At 40.0% G+C, this 27020-nt stretch overlaps 1 protein-coding gene across 7 annotated transcripts in view; it reads left to right on the plus strand.

Annotated features, from left to right (window-relative positions):
• Window positions 1-2214: 2214 nt before the first annotated feature.
• The window catches only part of SPART (spartin), a 52145-nt gene continuing 27339 nt past the window's right edge, over window positions 2215-27020 (plus strand). The window contains exon 1 of one of the 7 annotated variants that reach the window (XM_057707504.1): window positions 2215-2241. The gene's annotated coding sequence lies outside the window, so the exon portion shown is untranslated. Of the gene's footprint in view, window positions 2242-22480; window positions 22736-22920; window positions 23119-23168; window positions 23525-23563; window positions 23888-23944; window positions 23965-27020 lie in introns of those variants that run through there. The other 6 variants (XM_057707501.1, XM_057707505.1, XM_057707498.1 and 3 more) reach the window with 6 other exon arrangements.

A 27020-nucleotide genomic window follows, 5' to 3' on the forward strand; every position in this document is an offset into this window, starting at 1 on the left:
TCCGCTCCCATTGGCCTCCTCCTGAGTCTCTCCTCTTCCTGCCGGATGCCAAGACCCTCTTATGGGTGGGAAGGGAAGTGGGGAAAGGCGGATATAACAAGAGGAGTGGAACTTGGTTTATCATCTTGAAAGAGGGCTGCTAAATAAGCCTCTGGAGTTGTTTAGTTTCATTTTGTTTAAATGCTGGCACTCTAACAGGACATCAGGCCTTGTATTGGCAGATGAAAAGAGAATAGGATATGTACCCATATCTCTAGCATAGCATCAGCTTTTTAAGAAATTGTCATCTAAGTACTTTAAAAAAAATGGGGTTTATGTCATGCAAATAAGCACCCCTCTTCCTCCTTATGCACTAACCATAAACTTCCCAGGGTAATTTATTCTCTAGATGCCTTTTAGAAGACAGGGACTGAGAACACATTCATTATAAACAAGGATTAGTTGAGGAGCGTTTCCTGTAGCTAGTCCTGTAGGTATAAAACTGCTTCTATGTTAGTAAGGACTATCTACCCAAATACCACAAAATAAAGTTTTTAAACAGAATCCTTCCTTCTACAATCTTGGACTACTATCCTGCTTAAAGCAAAGATGGAAACTTGGTACAAGAAACACTGTACCCCTAGAAGCAGGAGCTAAATGCACTGCAAGCACACTGCCTCACTACCCTGGCTTGATCATCCTCTCATCCTTCCATTTGTTTCACAATTCTAGGCAGTGCAGAACTTAAGAGTTTTGGACCACAACAGCTGAGGGATTAAAAAGGGATACGCTCTCTAGTGGTTGTTCTTAATCTACTGCAAAAAAGAAAACAAAACAAAGGGAAAGTTTCATGCCAGATATTAAAATGCAGGCTTTACAGTGACTTGAAATCCTTTCAAGGAAATAGTCAAGGGAAGAGAGAAATCCGTAGGCAATCGATTACGATTAGGTGGAAAGTGCTTTGACAAGAAAAAAACGCCATCATCCTCAGGACTCACTGGCAATTGATGAATAGAGGGGAGAAACTATTGTCTGAGGCACATCATGACTTTAAGGGATTTGAAAAGAACAGACACTGGGGCTGTGTCTCCAAGGGAATTGTGTTACATAGGAGTGGTTCTCAAAGTGTGGTCCCAGACCAGCAGCATCAATATTACCTGGAACTTTTTAGAAACATTCATTCTGGGGCTCCGCTTTTCCTACATAGGTAGGTGACTCTAGTACTTGCTAAAGTTTGAGAACTACTGGAGTTATATTTTGGTAGGGCTTTCATTTCCATATTGTATTTTTTTTAACTCTTTATTGGAATATAATTGCTTTACACTCTTGTACCAGCTTATGAGGTACACCAAAGTGAATCAGCTGTATTTATACACATATCCCCATATCCCCTCCCTCCCGCGACTCCCCCCCACCCTCCCCATCCCTGCCCTCCAAGGCATCACCCATCATCGAGTTGATCTCCCTTTATTCCATATTGTATTACACACACATACTCTGTGTGTGTGTGTGTGCGCGCGTTTAAAATTTTAGAAGGGGGTATTAACCTTTAAATTTTCTGCTTGTTTTAATCCAGAGATGCTGGAGGAAGGAATAATAAACACAAAAGTGGGATCAATAAATAAGTTATCTTAAAATGATAGAAAAAAGGCCAGTAGGAAAATATGCAAATTTTTTAATATTCATTTTCTTAACAGTCAAGTGTGAGTCCCTCAAAATTCTATTGATTTAAAAAAAGTCGTATTTACTTTCATTTGGAAAGAACCTTAGGAACATCTGTTACCTTCTCATTTTACAGACGAGGAACCCGAAGGGGCAGAGGCTTACTGACACGCTTGTTAAACAGAAATTCACAACCCCGGTTCTGAGGAAGAGAGACCTCAGGTAAAAGTTTAAACTGAGTAGACTTTCTTGATCTGGAAGACAAATAAAATATTTGCCCCCATTCTATGACATTAAATGGCTCATTTAACTGTCTTCCCCATCTCTTGGCTGCTGCCAGAGGCTGGTGGCTAAGCCTGAGACCTTTAGAGGAACACATGCTCTCTCTGGACGCCATGGGTCAGCAGAGCAGACCGTGGCCCCAGCTGCAAGGCTGCCTTTGCCAGGGGAATGAAAGAGCCTTTTCACTCCCTGCTTCTTCCATCCCCCACGACAGGCATAGCACTCAGCAACAGCACCCCCCTTCCTTCTGTGAATGCGTGCTTCAAATCGGGAAGGAAATCAATCCTAAGAGACTTGCCCAGGGAGGACTGCTCTTGAGTGAGTAAAGGAATGAACCTAATTATAATTACTAACCACGATTATTTCATTTGTGCACAATATCCCTCCTTCTTTCAGGACGTATTAAGCGGGGGACTTTGTTTTTAAGGGCTGGGTATCTGTGCCATTCTCTACCAGGCCTCAGCATCTTCACAGAGCAAGGGGATGGAGAGTCAGACCTGGACCCGTGTCTGAGTTCTTCTGCCTTACACGCAATAAGGGATCCATGAATATCTGGTGAATTACTGAGCGAACAGTGAGAGAGGAATGAGAGAAATTGGCAATGGAAAGCGTAGGGGAAAAAATCCCATTTGTCAGATGAGCTGGATAGTTCCTGAGCTGAATCTTTTGTTTTTTGCCTTTGGAATAAAGCTAGTAAGAATGCATAGAGTCATGTTAGGATCACCCTGACGTAAAGCACGGCAAACCAGATCCTCGTGCGTCTCCACATCGGGACAGAAAGATCTTTCATATCTTCTTGGAGGAAGGTAACTTGGGTTTGGAAATGTTCCAAGCCAGAGTCCAGGCAGTCTTCACAACTGCGATGAGTTATGGTTCCAACTGAAAATGAAAAATCAGAGCTAACAAGAAAAGCAGTGGTGAAATCACAACAGGATTTGGAGATAACTTATGGTATATGCTATCATATAACTAAGGCGTCCACTAGCACTATGAAAGCGCAATACCTATTATCCTGAGGCGTATAAAACTCATGTCAGATAAACTCTCCATTGCAATACTCCTAATAATTGTATTATTTTTCCTACTACAACTTCTATGATAGCTTTCAAGTGACTAAATGAATTAATACAATTTTTTGTTTTTGGGGTTTTTTTTTTATTCTGCCTGGGCCTCTTGCTATTTAAAGTCTTAATAAACAGTGAGGTGAACAAGATGTTGACCTTTGGGGGAAAGAAAAGGGGAGGGAAATGACTCTGGCAGCAAGTCAATAGCTGATTTAATTTAGAAAAAACTAGAAGTAAAGAAAAAATTCTGCAATGTATTTCTTTAATCATTGTATTTGTGCTCAAAAACTTACTGTGCAATATATTAAGATTTTAAATTTTAGCTTTAATAATAACTGATCAGAAAATGTAAAACAAATATCTATAATATATTGATAGCTTGACTTCTCTGCATGTTACATTTGACACATAGTAACCAACTGATTATCCTGACAGGATGCTTTAAGTTCTAATACTTTGGTTTGTAAATCTGTTAGGCAAGCCATATAAATGACATATTAGAAATAACTTCCTGTGGGCAAATTTTTTAAAGTAAGGACAAATAAAAATATCTTGGCTGAGGATTGAAACCGAGCACCTCAGGTTGGGACTTGAACCCACAGTCTTTTAATTTAGAATCACTCACCCGGTGTCCGGACTTACTGAGGCTAAGGTTCTTGATGTCTCATTACAGAAAGAATTCAGTGAGAGACAAAGTGATAGGTAAGAAGTGGATTTATTTAGAGAGAAACACACTCCACAGGCAGAATGTGGGCCATCTCAGAAGGTGGGAAAAGCATCAGGGTATGGGGTTGTCAGTTTTTTTAAGGGTGAATAATTTCATAGGCTAATGAGTGGGAGGAGTATTCCAGCTATTTTGGAGAATCGGTGGGGATTTCCAGGGATTGGGCCACTGCTCACTTTTTTTTTTCTTATAAAAGTATTTCTACATAAATTGATATATTTCAGTATTGTTAACATGATAGCCCAATGCTATATCAAGGCAGCAAAAGTGAAGTTTCCTGGCATTTTTTTAAATATATAAACACTATGAATGACAGTACATTTGCATTCAACTTCACGAGGAATTATCTTCATGTTCATGAAGATTCTTGAACAGCTGTAATACCTTCCAAACAATGAAGATGTGTATTGACTGAGTAGACAATGAAAATCTGATGACTGAGCTGCACTCTAAACCATACTGAAGGGAAGGGGTACAGTGGCAGTACGGCCAGCTTGCTGAACAAAACCCACATCTTTTAAACTTAGTCATTGAAAGAAAATACAGCATGTATCAAAATTACAGAGTATCTTATAGACTGCCAACTTTCTGATTCTTATGGTCTGACCTTGGAATTGTCATGGCGCCTGTGGGTGTGTCATTGAGCTTGCTGATGTGTTACAATGAGCGTATACTGAGGCTCAAGGTCTAGTGGAAGTCAACTCGTCTGCCATCTTGGACTCATTCAGTTCTAATCAGTTTGTGTCATGTCCTCGGGCTCTGTCATTCTTTCAAAGGTTATGCCCTGCCCCCTTCCCTCCTGTTTCAGAATCGTGGAGATTGTGGAGAAGAAATATTCTTGAAACTGAGACCTCTTAAGACCCAGTTCTCTTGGAGTTTATATGAGTAACCCCTTTATCCAAAACTGTTTTCTTTTTCTTGTCCTGCCCCTGTTCCCCTCAGGATTGAAGTATCAAAGGGGTGGGGCGGGGGGCGGGGAGGGACTGAAACCAAGCAGGACCCCGTGGGGCCTTCCCAAGGCAAAAGCTTCTCCATGTCCCCCATTTCCTGTTTGTAGAAAAAAGGCTTTAGTTTCCTAGGCCTTCCCCTAATTCCAAAGAGCAGACTCAAGCAGTTCATGACTAGAATAATAGAGTCACAAGACTCCTAGTTTGTCCTGAAGGGATACAGATAACAATCTGATGCATACTTTGAGTTGTTCTGGAGAAACTAAGACCCCCAACCAGGTGGTGGATGGCGACTCCCTGCTGACCACAAGCACTAGACCCCAGACTGGTTGGAACCAGAAGGTTGATGATTGAGATTCCGGAAACATGACCCTGGTACCAACCAATCAGAAGAAGGTCCATGAGCTGATCTTCCTACAACCCTCTCCCTTATCATTGTCTTTAAAAACCCTTGCCTGAAAGCCATAGGGGAGTGTAGGTCTTTTGACTGTTCTCCTTGCTTGACATCCTGCATATAAACCCTTTGCTGCAAACACCCACTGTCAGTTTGGATTTCTGCACCGTGGGCACACGAGCCCTTGCTTGGTAGCCTTCTGTTTCAGGCAGGAATTGGTAAACGTGATCTGAATGCTGAATTCTCTCTGTTCCTTTTTCTGATGACCCTTCTTCCTCTTTGATTTTCAGATTGGTTTTTATTTATTTGGAAGCTCATGTAAGCCCAGTGAGGGCAGGGGACATGTCTGTGTTGTTTATTCCTGTATCCTCAGCAGCTAATGTAGTGCCTAACACATGATGGTAAAATGCACGTTGGAGAAAGGACGGGACAAAAGAAAGAATATTTTTTGCTGACATGTTTAAAATATCCTTGGCTCGTCATTTCTTGGAGAGAAAAGCAATAATCCTTAAAGTTTTATAGTCACAATCATTGACTAGTAGTCAGTGTTTATGAATAGTAATATATGTACAATATATTGCATCCTTTTCTTGTTTATGATATTTAGACCTCAACCATGTTGCAACAAGAATAGGGGATGAACTAACAAATCATGCACTGTAAATGTGCAGAGGTATATGATTATTCATCCACATTCAGAGAATGTATTATTTTTTAAAATCTTAAAATAATTTTTATAGCTGTGTCTATTATTATGTTTGGACCCAAAATTCTTTAGGGTATATTTAATTGGGCTAGACCCCTGCCCCCAATGACTGTGCCCTCACACTGTGAGTGAGAAGATGTCACCAGGGAAGCAGCAGTTTCTCCTTTGCCTGCCTAGCTAACAAGGCTGAGCAAACACTAACTCCCACTCTGCTCTCAGATCCCATGATCTAAGAGAAGCTCAGATGACACGATTTTAAAACAACAAAAAAGTGCATATACGTTTTCAGCCTTTTATAACTAATATTTTTATAAGTAATATATTTTCAGAACTCAGCTGCATTCAAAATTTCAGCTGGAAACTGAGTTGAGTATCCTAAATGGAGTCAGCACTTTACACGTAACAGATACTCACACATTTGAGCGATGCTTTAAAATTGCTGATCCAAAATTCCTATTCAGGCAGGCAGCTGGAATGGGGAGAGAAATATCAAATTATCTTTGAAAGAACGAGGAAGTATGGAGGCATCCAGGAAGGTGTACGAGACAAGAGTGTTAGTGGTGGTGGTGCTGATTGTGGTGATAGTTGTGTGATAATGTTGATGGAGGGCTAGGAGGAGCTCTCGTGGTATTTGTGGCGTTTGAAATAGATCTAAAAAGCAAAGAACTGTGGAATGCAGAGTCTGTTCCAGAACACCTGAACGTGTGGTGTGGCTGGAGCGCAGATGTAAAGAGAGGGAAGGAAGAAGGCTGAGGCTGAGATGAAAAGTCAGACCAGATTTTATGGAAGGTCTGGGATGCCTTTGTCAAGAGTTTAGATTGATTCTCCAGGCAATATTAAAGGTTTTAAGCAGGAGCGTGAAATGAACAAATTGCGTTTTAGAAAACTCTGGTCATAGATAGAGAAAGAATTAGGTTAGAGAGGAGGCCATTGAGAAAATTCTGGTAAGAAATGACAATAGTTTGAACTAGGGTTGTGGTTGTGGGAGGTTTGAAGACATTTCATAGGTAGAACTCACGGGATTTGGCTGTTGGTTCTGTGCAAGGAGTAAGGAAATCGGAGAATGAGACCTTACCCCCAACACACTGAGCACTCTAAAGTGAGGTGATGTGTCTTTAGTTCACTCAATTATTCCACAAATATTCATCGACCACCTATTCTATTGCAGGCATTGTACTAGATTCTGGTGCCGCAGAGATAAAAAGTAGGTAGATATTTAATAGGCAATTCTCGGGAGAAGAAACACGTGAAGAGATGTTTGGCTTTCTTAGTGATCCGTGAGATGCCCATTAAAACAACAACAAAAAACATTGGGGGGCAGAGTCTGGCAGATTGATAAAGATGGAAAAGAATAATAATACCACAGTAACATATCCCAGTTTTATAGCCTAGTGCGCACACACACACACACAGAGTAATGTGTAGGAAATATGGAAAGTGCATACACTAAATTGTTTATAGTGGTTCTTCTCAGATATTGGGTTTATGGTCTGGTGGCTTTTATTTAATTCCTTATGTTTTTTTTGCATTGTATAATTTTTTAAAAATTAATTATGCATTACTCCTATAAGCTAAAAATAACTAATAATGCTATTTCTACTTTGGAAAAAATGATAAAGAGCATTGATAGATAGTAGAGGGGATGGGAGAGAGAAAGGCAAGTGGAAAGGAGTTGGCAGCATGGAGCCTGGAGAGAGTCACCATTAGTTCAGCATCACAGAGCAATAAGTGCAAGAGACAGCCTGGAAGAGTTTTTAGCACTAATCCTAAAGGTAATAGGGAACTACGTGCAGCTTCTAATCAGGAGAGAGACCTGGTCCCATGCACAGACCCGTTTAGGGTCAGCGGGGAAAACACACTGAAGGGGAGTTGGTTAGTGGCTGGGAGATTGCAGAGGAGGCCAAGAGGTGATAGGACCTCCCACAGCAGGAGGACCCTGGTCAAGTTGTGTGCAACCTTTCTGTGCCTCGATGTTTTGTCTGTACAATGGAAATAAGAATAGCGACTGCCTCAAAGGGGAATACATCATGAAACTAATGAAGGTCGGTTTTCAGGATCCCCTCGCTGGTACCAGTCCAAGTATTTACTTTGTAAGCACTGATTTTGGTATTTGTAATTTTTTTTTTAATTTTATTTTCTTGTGGTAAGAGCACTTAACATGAGATCTATCCTCTTAGCAAAATTTCAAGTGTACAATACAGTACTGTTAACCATAGGCAAAATGTTCGACAGCAGATCTTTAGAACTTACTCATCTTGCATAATTGAAACTTTATACCTGTTGATTAGCAACTCCCCATTTCCCCCTCCTTACAAGCCCCTTGTAACCATCATTCTACTCTCTGACTCTGTGAGTTTGACTATTTCAGATATCTCATATACATACGAGCGTGAGTCAAAAATTATCCTCACTCTGTGAACGTACAGAAGTTTTAATATAACCAGAGTGCGGATAATTTTTGACTCACCCTCGTAGAATCATGTGGCATTTGTCCTGCGACCGGCTTATTTCACTTAGCATAATAATGTCTTTCTTCAAGGTTCATCCTTTTTGTACTACATTGCAGGATTTCTTGGTACTTATACTTTTTCTGTTCTTTTTCTTTACAAGAACCCTTAAAACCGTACAAGATTTCGGCCTCAGGAAACTTGGAGCCATTTCTGATAAGGCTTAGGATTGCTCTCAGGATGGAAGAAGCTCATCTGCGTTGGGTGTGTGACACATGATATGTGCCATGGGCATGTCAGCTGCTTGTATTGTGTGGAAGTGGAACATGGATGATGGCTGCATCTAGGGTGATTCCTGGGCATTCGGGCTTGGGCTGCAGTGTGTTATTCCCCCATACAGGGACTATTTAGTTTTAAAATGAAGGAATACTGGTTCAGTTTTGGATATGTTGAAGTTTAAAGTGCAGATAAAATATTCGGCAAGTGTCCAGAAGTAAGCCATGAAATGATTAGGTAGAGAGCTCAAGAAAGAGGTGAGGGTTATCAATTTGAAAAGTATCCAAATACAGAAGACAGTGAATGTTACAATCAGGGATGAGCAGGTCCAGGGAGCATGTGAAAAATGAAAACTGGAAAGGGCTTGAAACAAAATTCTAGGGGACACCAGTCTTTAACAATCAGTCAGATTGTGGTGGTGATTACATGAATCTATATAATTCCATAGCACTGTACCTGCCCTTGCCCCCCTAGAAAAGAGTGCATGTAAAAACTGGTGAAATCCATGTAAGGTCTGTAGTTAATAGTACTGTACTGCTATAAATTTCACTTTTGATAATGTACTGTGGTTACGTAACGTGTTATTTTGGGGGAAAGCTGGGTGAAGAGTCCACAAACCACTATTTTTGCAACTTCTTGTCTTTATTTCAAAATAGAAAAGTTTTTGTTTTGTTTTGTTTTTTAAAAGCGAGGCTGCAGCAGAATCACTGTGAATAGCCTTGGACATGCCCACTTGGGTAGCACTGATACAAAGTTGCTGGATTATTCGGAATAACACACTGTGTGCTGACATTATTTCATGATTCTCCTCAGCTGCCATCTAATTTCAGACTAATCTCAAAAGAATGCAACCAACTGCACAAGTTAAAACAACTGTGACATTCCTGCTACAGTCTGTCTCTGGTCAATAACAACCCTAAATCTTTATAGGAACAAAAAAGAAAAGAATCTGGCAGAGGCAGAGAAGACTAGAAGGGAAAATTCTAGAAGGAGGTGAATCAGGAGGTAGCAGCCTTGCATTTCTTTGTTGCTCTAGGGCTCAGAGAGAGAGAGAGAAACACCTGTTCAACCCAACAGCTGGTTTATCCCCAGACACCAGGAAACAGAATTCTATTTCATTCAGACACTTCCATAGAAAAATTAACAAAGGAAAAATAATGAAATCAGCTAGTTTTTCTTTTTGGTGGTTGTTGCTTTCAGAAAAAAAATAATTAATAATCTTTAGATGTATCCTATTCTCATAGATCCTTGGGGATATAAGGACTGTTTTAAGTGATTTGATTCCATGCTACTCAAAATGTGGTCTGTGGGCCAGCAACACTGGCATTCCCAGGGAGCTTGCGAGAAATGCAGAACCTCAGGCCCCACCCCAGACCTACGGACTCTGAATCTGTGGGGTTTTATTTTGGTTTTAGTTTTGGTTTTGGCTTTAGTTGTGTCAGGTCTTTGCTGTGTGCCAGCTTTCTCTAGCTGTGGCGAGTGAGAGGTACTCTTCATTGTAGTCATGGGCTTCTCATTGCAGTGGCTTCTCTTGTTGCAGAGCATGCGCTCTAGGCATGTGGGCTTCAGTAGTTGTGGCACCTGGACTTCAGTAGTTGTGGCTCTCAGGCTCTACAGTGCAGGCTCAGTATTTGTGGTGCACAGGCTTAGTTATTCCACGGCATGTGGGATCTTCCCCGACCAGGGATCGAACCCATGTCCCCTGCATTGGCAGGCAGATTCTTAAACACTGCGCCACCAGGGAAGTCCCTGAATCTGTTTTTTAAAGCCTTCAGAGGACACGTATGCACACTGAATGTAAAGACCTGGCCCAGATAATCCTGCCCTTCCACCACCTTCATAGTCATCAACAGAAAATTAATAAAGGGGGCACTTCGTGCCAGCACATGGGAGAATAACCTCACGTACCCAAAAAGAGCAGTGGAATAGATTAATTTTTAAATTCCCTAGGGACAAAACTATATTTTCAAAAAAAGTCTTCCTCTTCCACATTATGGTCTGCTTTTCTTGCTGCTGATTTTGGGTTAGCCGCTGAGAGGCAGCAGACTGTGGGGCTTTCTCAGGTACCAGGCAACCCCAATGGGTGCAGGAAGAGATCACCCTGTGGCCCCTGCAGCTTCCACCTGGCCATGGCTGTGAGCTTTCTCTTTACTTTGGTGTGGAAACTGCCTGAGGGCGGCTGGAACACAGGGAGAGCCCAGAGGGGAGAGAGGAGGCAGGGATTCTCTTCTACATCCTGGGATATGTCCTGTCTGACAGCAGTGCCGCCTTCAGACTGTGGTATTGGAAAGCATTTTTTCCCCCAATAACTGAGTTATCGCTGGACAGGTTGTTTAACAGAGAAGTAGCGAATACATTGCACTCAGGAGCTATAACCCCTGAGATCTGGGTTAAGCAAGCGCCTTCACAGCAGGTCACCTCACTGAGCCTCTGTTTCCTCTTCCATAACACATGGGTAGTATTTGCCACGTGTCTGGTGTGAGGGCTGGAGTGATAATAACAGCCACCTAAAATAAAGGGTCATAGGGACCGCACAATGTGGTATCTGCCCAAGCATGCTAACATCTGTGAAGCATCACACAGCATAAAATGTGTTTACTATTGATATTCATGATATCAAGAATTGATCTTGGACTTCCTAGGTAGTGCAGTGCCTAGGAATCCGCCTGCCAATGCAGGGGACACGGGTTCGAGCTCTGCTCTGGGAAGATTCCACATACCACAGAGCAACAAAGCCCATGCACCACAACTATTGAGCCCATGTGCCACAACTATTGAAGCCCAAGCGCCTAGGGCCTGTGCTCCACAACAAGAGAAGCCACTACAATGAGGAGCCTGCGCACCACAATGAAGAGTAGCCCCCGCTTGCAGCAACTAGAGAAAGCCCATGTGCAGCAACGAAGACCCAACACAGCCAATAAATAAAACAAATAAATAAATAAATAAATTTATTTTTAAAAAAAGAATTGATCTTAAAATCAAAGGGCAAAAGTATTGATTATAATTATCTGTTGTAATCAGTATAGCTTCATTATAAGAATGTTGTAATATAATTTAAAAAGTAAATAGTAGCAGTAAATACCTAGTAAAGTTTAGAAAGCTTTCAGTTTTGGTTTTCCATCAGAATGAAAGAGGACTTTTGAAGGATGTGGGATTTGAAAGGAACTATGGTAGTTAATGTTTCCTGAGATTTATGAACTATGCTCTTTTATGATTATTAGGTGCAAGCATATGAAAGTGCTTATATCAGAGCGTTCGTGTGGTTCTGCCTAATATTTGCACTATAGTAAATTTTTAAAACAAAGGGCAGTTTCCTTTAGTGGTGCTTTTGTTTGAAGACATCAAGGGTTCTATGATTCAGGACTTGCCTTTTTTGTTTGAAAGTTAAGAAGTATCATCCTTAAAAAGACAAATTCTTTTGACCATTCTTTTGACAAACCTTTTGAGGTTCTGCTTGGTTGAATGCATTGTGTTCCCGGAAGTCTGAGGTAATACAGATGGCATGCATTATTCAGAAGATTGGAATAGAAACATATACTTTAGTTGGAACCAATTACATTATATTAATGTTGAAATTGATACAGGCAACATTAGAGTGAATGTGCAATATTGTTACACCATGAATTTTAGCTCCACGTTAGTATATCTGTGCCTAAAGTATTAGAGAAATACAGCAACTCCCATGACGTTTCTGGGCAGAGTAATCTAACTACAGATTTCCAATTTAGTACTAAACTTTTACAGCCTGCACGGCGTCACAAAAGTTTCTTTGTCTGTGGAGGTATTAGATAAAGGACTACAGGGGATAACAGGAAAGGGTCACTTTGGGTTGAACGTAGTGACTATTCCAACACAGCAATATCATTATAGACGTGAAATTTCAGAACTTAAGGGAAGGGGAAGGAGGTGGGGGTGGGGCAGGGGATTCTTACCACTTTATACAAAAAACTCTTTCTATCTGACAAGTTTATTCACTTGCCTACACAGCATAACACACTTCTTCAAAGGTTTTCAGAGATCTATACAATGGAGAGAGTAATACCCACAGGGTGATCCTGAGAGTGAAACGACGTAGTATGAAATGACGTGGCAGTGCCTAGTGCAATGCTCGGTACCTGGGAGACACTAAACAACTGTTGGTTCTGTTATGTGCAGCCTGTCTCCAGTGTCTTCATCTCAGTGAATAGCACCTGGAGGCACGTGCAGTTGCCTAACCCCCAAATCTGAGAAGAACACCTAATCCCTTCCTCTCCACCTCTCCTCCCCACTCCCCAGCTCCAGGGAACTTATTAAAGTAGCTGCAAGACTAATCATTCTGGGGCTGCTGGTTTAGTTTTACATGTTCCCTTAATGGCAAAAAAGAAATTTTCTCCAAAGACCAAAAATATTACTTACAGTTTTATATATATACACACACACATACATAATATTTAAATCACCTAAGAAAGAGTAAAGTAGCTACCATTATTCGGCATCTACTATGTTCAAAGTATTTTTAAAATTTAACAATGCCTTAAATAGTGCTTACAGTATGCCCGGCACGTTTAATGGAATGGAACGATGCTTTCCTAAGCACTTTACACATGCTGACTCACAAAGTAGTTATCCTTACCATCTCGTTTTACCGGTGAGGAAATGGTGATGCAGAAGGGTAAGGTACATTAGCCTAAGATCACAGAGCCGACATGGCAGACTCAGAATCTGAAGAATTCAGGCAGCTGGTTTTAGGGTCTGTGCTCTGAATCACTCCAAACGGCGGCCTCTTTGTAGGGTACAGAATGTGCTGCACATTATCTTATTGCACGGCTAGCACAGTCCTCCAAAGTTTTTACTGTTATCCCAGTTATATAAAGCTGAGAACTGAAGCTTTGAGGGTAAACTGCCCAAGTTTATGTAGGTAGTAGCTAAGACTGATAAGGATTCCAACATGAGCCCATCTGACAGGTCATGATTCTAAGTATATATTTATTTTTGGAGCTAAATCGAAGAAACCACCAAATTTCTAGCCTTGGTAAAATTTTCTTTGCTAGGATGTTTCCGTTTCTTCCAAAGAATGTCCACCTCTTGGGAACTAGGTAACCAATAAGACACTGTGTTACAGTAGGAAATGCTAACGTTTTAAAGTCAACGATTGCAGTTTACATTATAGCTCTACCACTCACTAGCCATGAGATTTTGATCATGTTACTGTAAGTTAATGAACCTCCTTCCATATGGTTTTGGGGGGAATTCAAAGATAAAATATGGAAACTACTCAAACTGGAATACAGTAGTAGTTATTCAACAAAATATTAATTTCAACAAAATAATTCTGAAAACAATCTTTTGGAATCTTGGCTTTGTCAGATACTCGCTGTGTGGTTTAGAATGTACTACAGACACCTTCTGAGTTTCCATTTCTTCATCTGATGATTGCGTCCTTATTGGTTCATGGGGCGGGGTGTGTGTGAAATAAAGTGAAGTAGGTAAAATGGCCAGTAAAGGACCTTCCACAGAGTTGGCCTTCGCAAAAAAGATATTTATTGCTAACACCCCAAATTTATTTTTTCAAAAAATTTAATAGAAACTGTTTTTATCTAAAAGAGTTAATCAAATTCCAAGAGTCCTTCCTTAACTTACTCTAATGGAGTAATTTACAGACTTTGAGTAGCCTTAATATATACACAGTTTTCTGTGGGCCGTTTTAAACTTGATTTTGTTAGCATTTTAATTTCTTTCGCTTCAGAACTGCATAAGAAGCACTCCGCTGTTACAATCAAGCCTTGCAACTAAATAAAGTTCAGCGATGCTTAGTTATGCTGTCATCTGACACCATAGGGGCTTGTCTATATGTAAATTAAACTAAAGAAAGTTTTTGGTTGGCAGAACTGGCTCTTTTAAAAGCAATCAGTATTCTCAAGATCTACTTCTGTCCTGAATGTGATTTTTTGAATAGCTAATACAATTTTTGTTGACAATAACAAAACTAATTGTTCCAGACCAATTGGAACTCTAGGAAAAAATAAGTTCAAATGTATTTGATTTCTCATCTTCAAATATTAGTTGTGGCACCAAGTCTTTGTAGCTCTATTAGGAAGATGAATATTGCTTAAAGTTTGTATTACTTTAGGAAAAGAGACTTTATTTTTAAAGCAACATCATCAATTAGAAATCCAAACAAGCAAAAGGACTAACACACACAGACTGTTCAGGAAATAAATATGATTGAACAACAAAGAAAGAATTTCTAGATAGAATTGTTTGAAATTTTTCACTGTAAAATGTAATCCTTAGTGTATTTTTACAAATTTTCATAAAAGAGCAGACTTTTCTTTTTTCCATGAATAGCATCTTTGCTTCTGAACTCTCTATGAACTGATGCATTCAGATCTGTGTCGAGTATTGTGTCATCTGCTGTAACATCAGTTTTGGGGACAATCAGGTTGGGATGGGTCAGTCCAAGTACTGAGAGTGCTGAGGATGGAATTTCTGGACCTCATCTTTCCATCCAAATTGCCTGAATATTACCAGAAAAGAATTAGCTGTTCTGGAAGGGGAGTCCCCCCAAGACAATCCAGGATGTCCAATAATGAATTCCTGGCGTTCAGTGGATTTTACCAGCAATTCATCACACATTTTCCTTTTTAACTTCCCCATAGGTGATATACTCAAGAAGGGGAAGGGGCTAACGTCTGACTAGCCAAACAGCATGAAAAATATCCTCTTCCCCTTATGCTTGTAATCCCTAATTACACAGAATTTGGAAAACCTTTACGAATATACATGAAATACTTAAATATAACCACCATTTTAGAGATGCAGAAAATGAATCCGCTTTGCTATTTTATCAAGGGGTTCTTTCACATTCCAGTCACAGGTTTCTCCTACAAAAAGACAAGCAGTGTTTAAACAGAATTTCAAGCTTCATATGTATCGTTGCTGGTCTTTCCCTGAAGGGCACTGACATTTTCTTTGAGCCTCCATCTCCACCTCTTGTAGAAAATCTGATGCTCTCATCTAAATGTCCAGACATTCCCAAGGGGTTTACAGTCTCAAGGACACGTCTGTTTCTGAGCCTTTGTTTTCCCTAATTTAGTTCAGTTCAGCATCATTCCCACTATTTGGTCTGCAAGCGGAAAATTATATTGTACTAAGAACGTCACGGTTATTGATCTTTTATCAAATGCATGCTTTTCATATATGAATAGTTTAAGGAAGGAAAATATAATGAGAACATAGACCTAGCCTCATGTAGAGCTTTTAGAATGTTATCACATAGTCCTCAGCATAATGCACTTACCAGGAGTTTCATTTTATACTGAGTCATCTTATTGATTTCAACATGAGCTTGGACCAATTAGGTTATATCACCAGTGGATAACCTAGATCAGTTCATGAAAGGGATGCACTAGTATCTAACTCACTTCATGTCTAAAGTAAGTTGGACATTTTCATTTTAATGATATTCATAATTATGTGATACACTCTCTGGGTTTTCTAACCCCCTTGACAATATCATATAATAAATGAAAAGAAAATACAATATATGTTCCGCATGTGGATAAAACAAGCTGGACAACGCGGAGGAAATAGAATCTAGTGTAATTTATAAAACTTTTATTAGCACATTCATCTAACTAAATGCTGGCTTCTACTTAAGTCTTTTGCATTATCACCCAGGAATTGTAATTACAGTGGCTGTGACATGCCTAAATACTTAAATAGGCATATATCATTCCTAAAATTCACTAACAAGTATCGATAGGTTTTCCTTCTGAGAACGCTTGTATTATCAAAATAACTCTATGTAACATCATTGTTTTTATTAGTGGCACTGTGACAGGGTTAAAATAGTATTCACATTTTCTGTTTTCTTTCTTTTTTTTTTTTTTTAGAATTTGCACCTAAGTGATTTTCCTAAAATCCTATTTAACTTCCCCCCTTTCCAACACCTACTTCCCCTGATCCCTATTCTTGCTTTTTTCCTTCCCTGCCTCTCTTTCCCTCCAGGTCTTCCTTCCTTTCTTTCCTTTCTTCTTTCCTCCCTTCCTTCCCTCCTTCTGAAGTAAATTCTTGATTAAAAGAAAATAACTTCATCACTCTTAATGAAGATAAAATTACATTTTAGAAAATTATTCAGATTTGCTTAGGACAAAACCACTACTGGCTAACCATTAAAGAATTTTAGCTAGAGAATATCAAATGCCCTTACTAATATTTACTGAGCACCAACTATAAGTGAATTATTTCAGTTACTTTAGATAACTACCCTCTGAGGTAGGTTCTATTATCACACCTCCGTACTGAGGGTCTCATGCTCTACTGACAGCACGCCGTGCACCCTCACCTCCATGTTACAGATGACAAAACAGGCTCAGAGTGATTAAGCAATAGCAACTGTGAGATGAAGCTTGCTTCTAACCTAGGCACTCGAATTCTAGAACTGGTGGTCCTAGGCACTCAGCTACAGGTATGTGATATGTTTTAACATCTTTAAAGTGGGACACGTATGCCACTGGAGACACAGAAAGACTTTACAAGGATAAAGGAGTCTCCAGATAATCAATTTCCAGATTTTAATTTCTTATATGGTATTTCCTAATGTCTCTTTTCCCACTTTCATATCAAACTTTCATATTAAAACTTCTCAACACAACAAAAAACGTCTCCCACTTTGCATAAAAAAACGCACAGCTTTTCCTCCCGAAATCTGACTCTGGCCCATTGCCCAGAGTGTTAAAATCTCAAGAAGACCAAATAAAAGGGCAATTCAAAATACTATTTGAGGGGAAATTGCCTTTAAACCATCATAAACCGACCTAGGTCTTCCTGTCTTTCCCTGTCTTAGACATACGTATTTTAGGTAAAAGCCTTAGAAAAGGAGTAGTATTTGGTGGGGGCTGGGGGGGTGCTATTAAATCAGATATACTATAGAGTGTGAGAAAAAATTGTAATTTCACTTAAAGACCGCACCTGCCTCTTCCAATTCTCCACTGTTGTTAGAGAATGCATGACTTATGAGAAGAATCTGGTGAGAACAAAAGACGGGAAATCACTTGGAAGTTCTGTATTAGCAGCTGGTCTATAAGCAATTATTGCTAGCTTTGGATGCCCAGGTGAGAATGGCCAATAAAACCTCCTTTCAGACATGCTCATTGGGCCAAGGTATACAGTGGTGCAAAGACAGTGGAGAGTCCCGTCTATGAAATGGTCTGTGCAGATGGTTTAAAGTAAGTAAACCTGGAATTTATAGCTGTACATGGAATGGCCCACTGGGCAATGTCAGTGTCAGCCATATAATTATCTAAGTATAAACTGAGGATAGTTCACGATGGAAATAGTTCCATCTCTGTGGTACCTGGCGTACCTTCCTTGGTGGCCTCAAATGGTAGATCTGGGCCCCAGGATGTGCTCCTAGGTGATGTGAGAAAACTTTGGGGAACTGGGTTGGTGGTTTCAAACATCTCCATTATTTTCTTGTGTCTCATTGTCACTTGTATTCTTTTAAATTATTCGTAAAGTGTAATACTGGATAAAAGATCTGATTCTTGTCTGTTTTGATTATCTGACGCCTATTTTTCCTAACCTCAGCAAGATATAATAAATGTTTAAAAGCAATTATTTTCTGCTAATCAAGTATCACTTCAGCCTAAGGAACAGGGGGGGATCCCATTTTGGGGTGCTTATAGTTTTTATAATTTTGGTGGACTTCTGTAAGAAAAAACAAACTTAGGAACAAAAGTGAATATTTTACACCAAAATTACAAATTTTAAAAAGCTGACAAATAGTCCAGATTTGAGAAAATCCAGAAAAATAACATAAATCTTTTATTAATTAGGTACTTAACTTATCCTGTGATTCTTTTTTTCTTACCTTTCTTGGCTCTATACTCGGATTACTTCTTCATGTGAAAATGATTTTGTAATATATGGTACAAGATGTTACACCTAGGACACATTCACAGAGCAATATGACCCTTAGCTGGCATCTTCATGTTAGGGTAACAGGTAAACCAGCAGAGCAGGGATTTTCCTGGAAGTCAGTCCTACAACACGATGGCTAGTGATAATATAATCATACACAGAAGTGACTGTAAACATATCTCATAATTAAATGTACAACCAACTCAACTTCATCTTACCCAGATCCCAAAAGTGCTACAGCCATGTCAACACCAAGGACAGGAAAGGACGTCAAGTGTAAAGTCAGTGGTCTTAACTGATTGTAAGATCTTTTTCCTTTCTGTGAATTTTACTAAAACACAGAAGTGAGCACATTTCAAGGGCTGCTTGGAAGGAGCCTGTGCAAGTAAGGAACCCTGATGATTAACCAAGTAACCCATATTATGGTGATCATTTAAAATACAGTGGTAATGTTTTGGGGGCTACCAAATTAATCATTATACAGGATAAAACACAGAGATGGAAACTTTAATATGATTTTAGATTTTTGTGCATTTTCAATAAGGCAATTAAAACCCAGCTTATTGAGAATTCCACTTCTGGCATAATAGCATGAGGCACCTTGCAGACTACTCATCAAAAGATCTAAAACTCCATGAGAACAGTGAGAGTCTGTGGCATTTGAATCAAGAACCACTCCCTACCTCTACCCTCCTAGCTCAGCGAGGCAGAAACTCCTCTCCAGACTGGTACAGCCCAGAGCACAGGGCTCCCTCTCCCCACAGCTAGCAGTGGGAGAGCTATCTGCCTTGGAGGGGGCAGGGCACCAGCATTTCTCCTCCTGCCCCCAGCTACCTATTGCTGAAGCTAAGTTCTGAGTGTACGGCAGAGAGGTGGGGGCTCCCTTCTTGTGCCCAGCCACCACTAGTGGGATGCAGGCACTACCTTGAGTGTGGCACCACTAAAGATAATGGGGCCTCAGTGGTACCAGATGGTCAATGTTAGTAAAGCCTTTTTGGTGTTCTTCCCAGAAATTGAGGAAGTGAATAGCCACTTGGTGACAAATACTTTTGCAGTCAAGTTATTTCCAATTTTTTAATTTAAAAAAATGCAAGAAGGATCTATTGGATTAAGGAAAAATTTGAATGATATATTGTAAAGTGATTCAGGGCATATGATTTGGAAGTAGTTCAAAGAAATGAGAGACAATACTGTTATAAAATTCCTTCTGTTAATTCTGTTTTGTTTATGTGTTGTTAAGTTCCTCAGGCTCTACATTTTTAAATATTAAAATTAGAATAGAATTGAATCCTGTTCCATTTTAGACTTAAATGATAATCATCCACAAATACACAAATTAATAGAAAAGTCCCTTTCACCTCATCAAGATATATTTCCAATAAATATATACTCTTTGTTCAATAAGTATTTATCCAAACATATAATAAATATAATATTAACTATAATAGTCAATGTAGGAGATATTTTTAAACTGTTTTAAATATAATTTATATATCATAAAATTCATTCAAGTGTGCAATTCAATGAATTATACTTAAAGAGCTGTATAGCCATCATCACGATCTAATTTTAGAACATTTTCATCACCCTAAAAAGAAAACCTTGTGCCCATTTACAGTCGATTCCATACCCCAGCCCTAGGTAACCAATAATCTACTTTCTGTCTCTTTATGTTTGTCTTTCAAGAAAAATCCATTGAAACAGAAATATATGTCTGGCTTCTTTCACTGAGCATGAGTGAAAAACTGAGTGTTTTCGAGGTTCAACCATGTTGTGGTATATGTCACTACTTCATTGATTTTGGGGATAGAACAATATTCCATTGTATGGATATACCACACATTTTCAAAGATCCATTCATCGGTTGATTGATATTTGGGTTGTTTTCACTGTTGAGCTGTCGTAAATAATGTTGCTGTGAACACTTCTATGAAATACACTTGTGCATTTTGTATGTGTGTACAAGTATTTGTATCATTGTTTGTATTATATATAGTTCTATTTCCAGAACAAGACAGAATTCAGCATCTATTCTATTTCACTTTTAACATTTAGAGATGTGAAAACTGAGAAACTCTATCCACGTAAACAAACTAGGGTAGAAAGAGTTTTATAACAGCAGCATCACTCGCGATGTTTCAAATCAAGTGAAATGAAAACATATGTCCACATTCCACTTATGAGAGAAGTTGCTAGGTCATATAGTAAGTCTATGTATAACTTTTTAAGAAACTGTTTATCAAAAAAATGACTGCATCTTTTTACATTGCTACCAGTAATGCATGAGGGTTTGAATTTCTCCGCATCTTTGTGCAACACTAGTTAGTATCTATCTTTTTTATTACAACCATTCTAGTGGGTAAGTAATGACATCTTATTATGTTTTTGATTTGCATTTCCCTAAAGACTAATGATACTGAGAATCTTTTCATGTGCTTTCTGGACATTTGTATATCTTTGGAGAAATGCCTATTCAAATCTTTTGCCTACTTAAAATTATATTACTCATCTTGTTAATTATTAGGTTATGAGTTGTTTGTATCTTTGAAATAGAAGTAACATGATGATTTGAAAATATAGTTTCATAGTCTATAGGTTTTTTTCAATTTCTTTTTTTTTCATCTTTATTGGAGTATAATTGCCTTACAGTATTGTTAGCTTCTGCTGTACAGCAAAGTGAATCAGCTATATACATATCAACTTCTTGATGGTGTTTTTTGAAAAGCAAATGGTTTTAATTCTGATGATGTACAATTTACCATTTTTTTTTCTTTTATTGCTTATATTTTGGAGGTCATAGCTAAACAGAATAAATAAATATTGGGATAAAATTTCATCAAGTGATATGGAGATATGAGTTTAAGAAGAAAAGTAATGATGTAAAATTTCCTCCTATTAAAGAAAAGCTTTTTACTGTAGTTTTAAAAACTGATGATGGATATAAAATTATCTGGTATTTAGGTTCCACGGGCTACAATTAAAAGTTACGTAACTGTTTTATTTTAGATTGTTAATTTACAATAAAAACAATTTGCATCCTTTGCAACTCTTTTAAGTGAGATGAAAAATTTTTATGCTCAATCTACAAATGAGGGAGAAGGTACATAGCTACAGTTTTTCAGAATTCTTTTTAAGGTATATAAGAGCAAAATCATTTAAAACCACTGTATTAACGTATACCCCCCCAATAGGTTTTTCTCTTTGGGAAAGCTGGCTGTTATTTTTCTGAGATTTCGGAGAAATATTAAATGGAACTACCAAATTTTAAATTTGAAAGCCTTCCCCAGGAGTCATCCAATATTCCCCATCATTAATGAATTTTGATTCAAGGGAGTAACAATTCATCTGGAATTAAGTCTCTGCCATCCTTAAGCAAGTCACTTGGCTAGTCTTAAGAGCTCAGGGCACTTCACACAAATGTGATGTGTATAGTTTATTAAGGCAGGGCTATTCAAGAGTGCAAAATCTACCATTTGTTGACTGAAGAAAAACACACAACCTAAAAGTTTCAAGATTAAGTTTTATTCAGGGCTCTTACTAAGGACTGTTGTCTGGGAGACAGCCTCTCATAACTCTGAGGAGATAAGGGAGAAACCAGGATATGTAGGAGTTTTGTGGGATTTTTTTTTCCCTTTAAAAAAAAGGTAGCACATCAAACGATTACTGTTAATCACAAAGAACAGACATCTAATGTTCACGATCTTAGGGCTTTTCTCTGTATGGGAAGATGCAAGAGCCTGGGCTTATTATTCCTTAGATATGCATCTTTACTATCTAGGGCTAGACTCCAAAGCATAGACCGCTTTGTGTTTTTCTCCATCCTAAATTCCCCGCAGGGCTCACGGGCCGGGGCAGGGGCGGCTGCATTGGCTTGATTCTGGTAGAACTGGAAAAGCAGGCAACATTCCCTGTCCGCACAGCCGTGCGATCTCATTAACTTTGAAGAACTTCTGAAGCAAAGTTGAGTATGTTTACTTTGCTTTTCCCCTGTTAGCTTCCCACACTCATAAACGGTACCAGCACACTTGCTATGTAACCTTGGGAGTCAGGAATTTAACATTTTTTAACCGCGTGGCTACAGACTTCTGACACCTACGGCTCCCCGCAGCCGTCAGCGCCCAGCGCTCTCGCCCACTTTCTCCCGCCGCCCCGGGTCCGCGAAGAGCAAGAGACTGCGCAAGCGCGGGGCCGTCGACGTGGCTGGGGGACCCCGGCTGGGGGTCCGCGCTGAGGCGCTGGCTGGAGCGATTGTCTCCAGGACTTCCGCCTTCGGGCCTCTTCTCGCCCTAGAGTTTTGTGGTGACTCAGGGGTTAGAAGTGGACTGACGTCTCCCCGGAGAGCATTTAGCAGGTCAGAGTGGACAGAACTTAACGCTGAGCAGGCGGGGGACCAGACCAGTCCGCCGGGCAGTAGCCTGAGCGGACGTCACGTGGAGGCCGGGCTGTGCGGGCTGCGCGCTCGCGCTGGGTCACGCGGGGGCCGGGCGGGTGGGCCGGGCGGCGCGGCCGCGTGACGTGGCGCGCTCCGCCGCGCGCGGCTGCGAAGGCTTTGTCAGGCCAGGCGTGCGGGCGCGGGGACGCGCGCGCGTGCGGGGCGCCGAGGACCGCGGGCCCGTCCCGGCTGAGCGCGCAGTGGCGGCGGCGGCGCGTGTGAGGAAGCAGGTCCCGGGCTGCAGCCGCCGGGCGGGGAGCTCTTCGCGCTGTGCCGAAGCGCCCGAGGGCTGGCAGGCGCAGGTGGGGCGGCGGCCGGCGAGCGGGAGTCGTCCCTGCGCGGGCCCCCACGACGGGCGGGGGGCGGCCGGGCGGGAAGGGCCGGGAAGGCCGCGGGCCCGCATTCGGGTCTCAGAGACGAAACTTTCGTGGAAGGCGGCCATTTCGGGAGAGAACAGTTTGAGAAGCCGTTCCTAGTGTACCCCCATCTCCTGGATTTGCGGCACCCTGGAGCTGCCTACACCCCGCTCTGTGCACTGTTGGGTTGCAGAGCGCTGCCTTTGCCCCTCCGGTCGCCGTCCTCCCGGAGCATCTCTGTTGACCACCCTTGCTGCCCCACCCCCGCTGTTTACGTTGGCTCTGGAAGTCGATTATTCCCCCTCACCCAGCGCTTACAGCTTCGTGAAAGTTCGATAGTCTTTCCGAAAAGGTCAGCAGCCCCGGGAATGGATAGCTCGCGATTTTAACTGCTTGGAATACAGTTGTTGGTGTTTATTCGGGCTTGAGCACTGCGGACGGTCCCTGCCACTTGTTTTCTGTGTCTGGAAGAAGTTTCTGTCGGAATGCGCAGTTTCATGACGCGGCATTATTGCGTTACTGTAGGGTTGGCCCAGTTCTCCGCTGATTGTAATGAATTAGCGTTACGTCTGAGGATGCATGAGATCTGCTTTGTTGAATTGTAATTTAATGAATTTGCCTTCATGGCAGTGTGTTGCCTATGAAATACCTTGCCTTAAATCCTTAGAAACTCGTTTTCTTTGAAATTTCCAGAAGCAAAACAACCACCACAAAGGTAATGGAAGAATGCCCCCGCCCCCCAGTTATAAACGGAGCTGTTTTTTGATTCACTCCCTTTTACTTTAACATTTGGTGAGTTTATATGAAACGTGTTTTAAATAGGAAGCTTTTCTCTTAGGCGTGCTTTCTCTTACCTGTGGGGCTTTTTGAAACGTCATTGTATATAGTTCCCCTAGCAAACCAGAAATGGGTGGGATGCTACAGGAGGCAGTTACAGACTGGTATTTCGAAAAAGTTCCTGCTCCTTTTTTTTGGTTTTGGTTTTGGTTTTTTTTGTAAAGGGCCAGATGGGGCGGGCATTTAAAGCAATTTCTTCTGCTCCTTCTAGGGAGATAAGTGGTTGTATTATTAAGGATTACTTGTGATGTTGCCTGTTAGCATGATTGTTACTACTTTAATTGTTTATGGAATTGAACTAAGTCCAAGTGTTTGGTTAAGAATTTAACCTTTGCTCCTCATTATTTTTTAAAGCGCGCGCGCGCGCACGGTTATATTTGAAACACATACATTTTACTTCTTTTATTAGAATGTTTCAAAAGTAACTTAAATGCGCCATTGGTATCTGGAGCCAGGTTTTGATTTGTGATTGAAGATGATTATAGTGGTGTAGGTACCGTTTTATTTAATATTTCAGATTGACATTTCAAAGATGAAAATTTTCTGTTCTCAGCTTTAAAAATTAAAGCGTGAACTCATGTAATGATAGTTCTTTTCAAGACACTTGATAAGTAAACACTTAACTATGGTTAGGGATATGATAGACGTTGTTTTTTTTTAAATTTAAGTCACCATTGTATAGTCCTATTCCTGTGAAATGCATTTTCTCAGGCTACTGAAGATAAAGCAAATCGCAGAACAACAAAATAAAAATATAATAGTACAAACTTTTATAATATTTTAGTACAAACTTTTCTTTCTGTGTTGAGATTCCCAACTACATTTCACCGGAGAGGTGCAATAGCCTTTGAATAGCCTGTCCGTGCTCCAGTGACACATTGTTGAGGACATCTTTCAGCATACTATGTGAAATAAGCTTTGAAATAAAGATTTATGCAAGGTAATATTGCTTCTACCTAGGGCTCCTTTATTGTGCCTTTTCACTGCCTTCCAGTAAGGCTTAAGCCTAAAGTCTACCATGAAACACTCCAAGCACCCTTCACACCTCCCTCACTCTGCTATCTTGTGTAAGTAAGCATAGCAGGAGCTTTAGCTTTGGAATCAGACATTTCATTTCATTTTCTTGACAAATATCTATTGAGTCTGATTCTTTGAATTTGTCTCTTCCATTTACTAGCTCATTTGCTAGTTCTTGAGCAAGCTGCTCAGTGTTTGTAAAACATTTTCTAAATCAAACTTCCAAGCATATAAGGAGTAAATGGCACATAGAACAGTGCCAAGCACATCCAAAGAGCTTAATAAAAGATAGCAAATTATGGTGCTTCTAAGTGCCACAGACCATGTGTGTTTTATGTTTGCAATATAATATAGTAGTGAGTGGTTTCAGAACAGTGCTTTTAATTTGCTTGTGAACCCCCAAAATAATTTTTGTAAAACTATCCCCTTTGCACACGTTTAGGTTGATTTATAACATTTTACATCATACTTTGAGGTAGTTGGAAAGGGTGCAGTTTCCTGGGTGGTATAGATACATTTTAATATAAAATTGATACATCACTTTTTTTTTGTTTGTTTGTTTGTTTGTTTTGTTTTTTTGGCACACGGGCTTAGTTGCTCCGTGGCATGTGGGATCTTCCTGGAGCAGGGATTGAACCTGTGTCCCCTGCATTGGCAGGCGGATTCTTAACCACTGCGCCACCTAGGAAGCCCGATACATCACTTTTAACTATATCTCAAGGAGTGTAATAGTGCACTTTTATATCCATCACCATCAATTTTAAAAACACGTTTTACACAGTTCCTTTTTCTTGAAATTGTACTTTGATTTTTACCCATTCCCACTGAATATTATCTTAATGTAATTTATTTGTGCTTGAAAGCTTTTATTCTGTCATACGTCTTTAATAAAAATATTAGTGTAAGTTGAAACTTTTAAAAATTTCTTTAACTGTAACTCTAGGAGTTCTTTTCCTTCTGGAATGAATTATTATGAGTAGTAATAGTTGGTCAGAACAGCATAATACCAGCTGGAATTTAGTAAAGAATAATTCATTATGAAAAATGGAAGTTTAGTGGAAATTTATATCTTAACGAGATGGATAGCTGGAGTCATGCCTAAATTGAAATTGATACGTCTGACTTTTGGGGGCTGTTTCACCCTACTGTGCTTCATCCTACTCTTCTGGGGAATACACCATTGTAAAAATAGGAATGGGTGAGAGGTATTTTTGGTAAAGTTTTGTAAAGTGAGAAGATTGTGAAAAGAGCTTGGAAGAGGCAGCATGGTAGCTGAACTGCCGGTATATTCCCAGGCAGGTCAGTTTTAGTGAGAAGTATTAGATGGAAGTAGAGGGATTTGGAAGCCTTTTTCTTAAAATTATATATGTTGTTGGAACATGCTTCTTGGCAAGTCTTTGTGTGCCCTAGGAGTACACATTCCCTAACTTAAAGACCATTTGAGCAGTGGTTATCAACGGGGGGGCGGGGCGGGGTGTTGCTGCCAGGGTACATTTGGCAATGTTGGAGACTTTTTTTTTTTGATGTCAACATTGATAGTGTAATGAACTGCTGTAGCTGAGACTGTTATGTTTAATTTCTTGGAAAACCATAAAGAAATGTTACAGGGGAAAAAGAAAGAATGGAGAGCTGTTATTTTTAAATACGTAGCCAAATAAAGAAAACTTTTTTCCCTAAAAAGATTAAGAATGTAAAAGTGCATTTTAATATTAAAAAAGCATTTGTAAAAATCTATAACAACTTTATGACAAAATTTGCATTTGTTGAAAAAGCCCTGTAAAAATAGCAGGACAGAATTGCCCGCATCACCTTTTTACTTTTTCTTGTCAGAAAAAAAGTGTATGCATCTCTGGAACCATAAATGATGTTAAAATAGGCATTTATAAAATGGCAAGGAGGATTTCACAGGAAGTTTTTTTTACAGTCATTGGCATTGCAGCCATTAGTAGGTCACAAGTAAAACTTCTGTTGGTAAAAGCAAAATGGAATATAAA

This window comes from Hippopotamus amphibius, chromosome 14, assembly GCF_030028045.1.
Source record: "Hippopotamus amphibius kiboko isolate mHipAmp2 chromosome 14, mHipAmp2.hap2, whole genome shotgun sequence".
NCBI lineage: Eukaryota > Metazoa > Chordata > Mammalia > Artiodactyla > Hippopotamidae > Hippopotamus > Hippopotamus amphibius.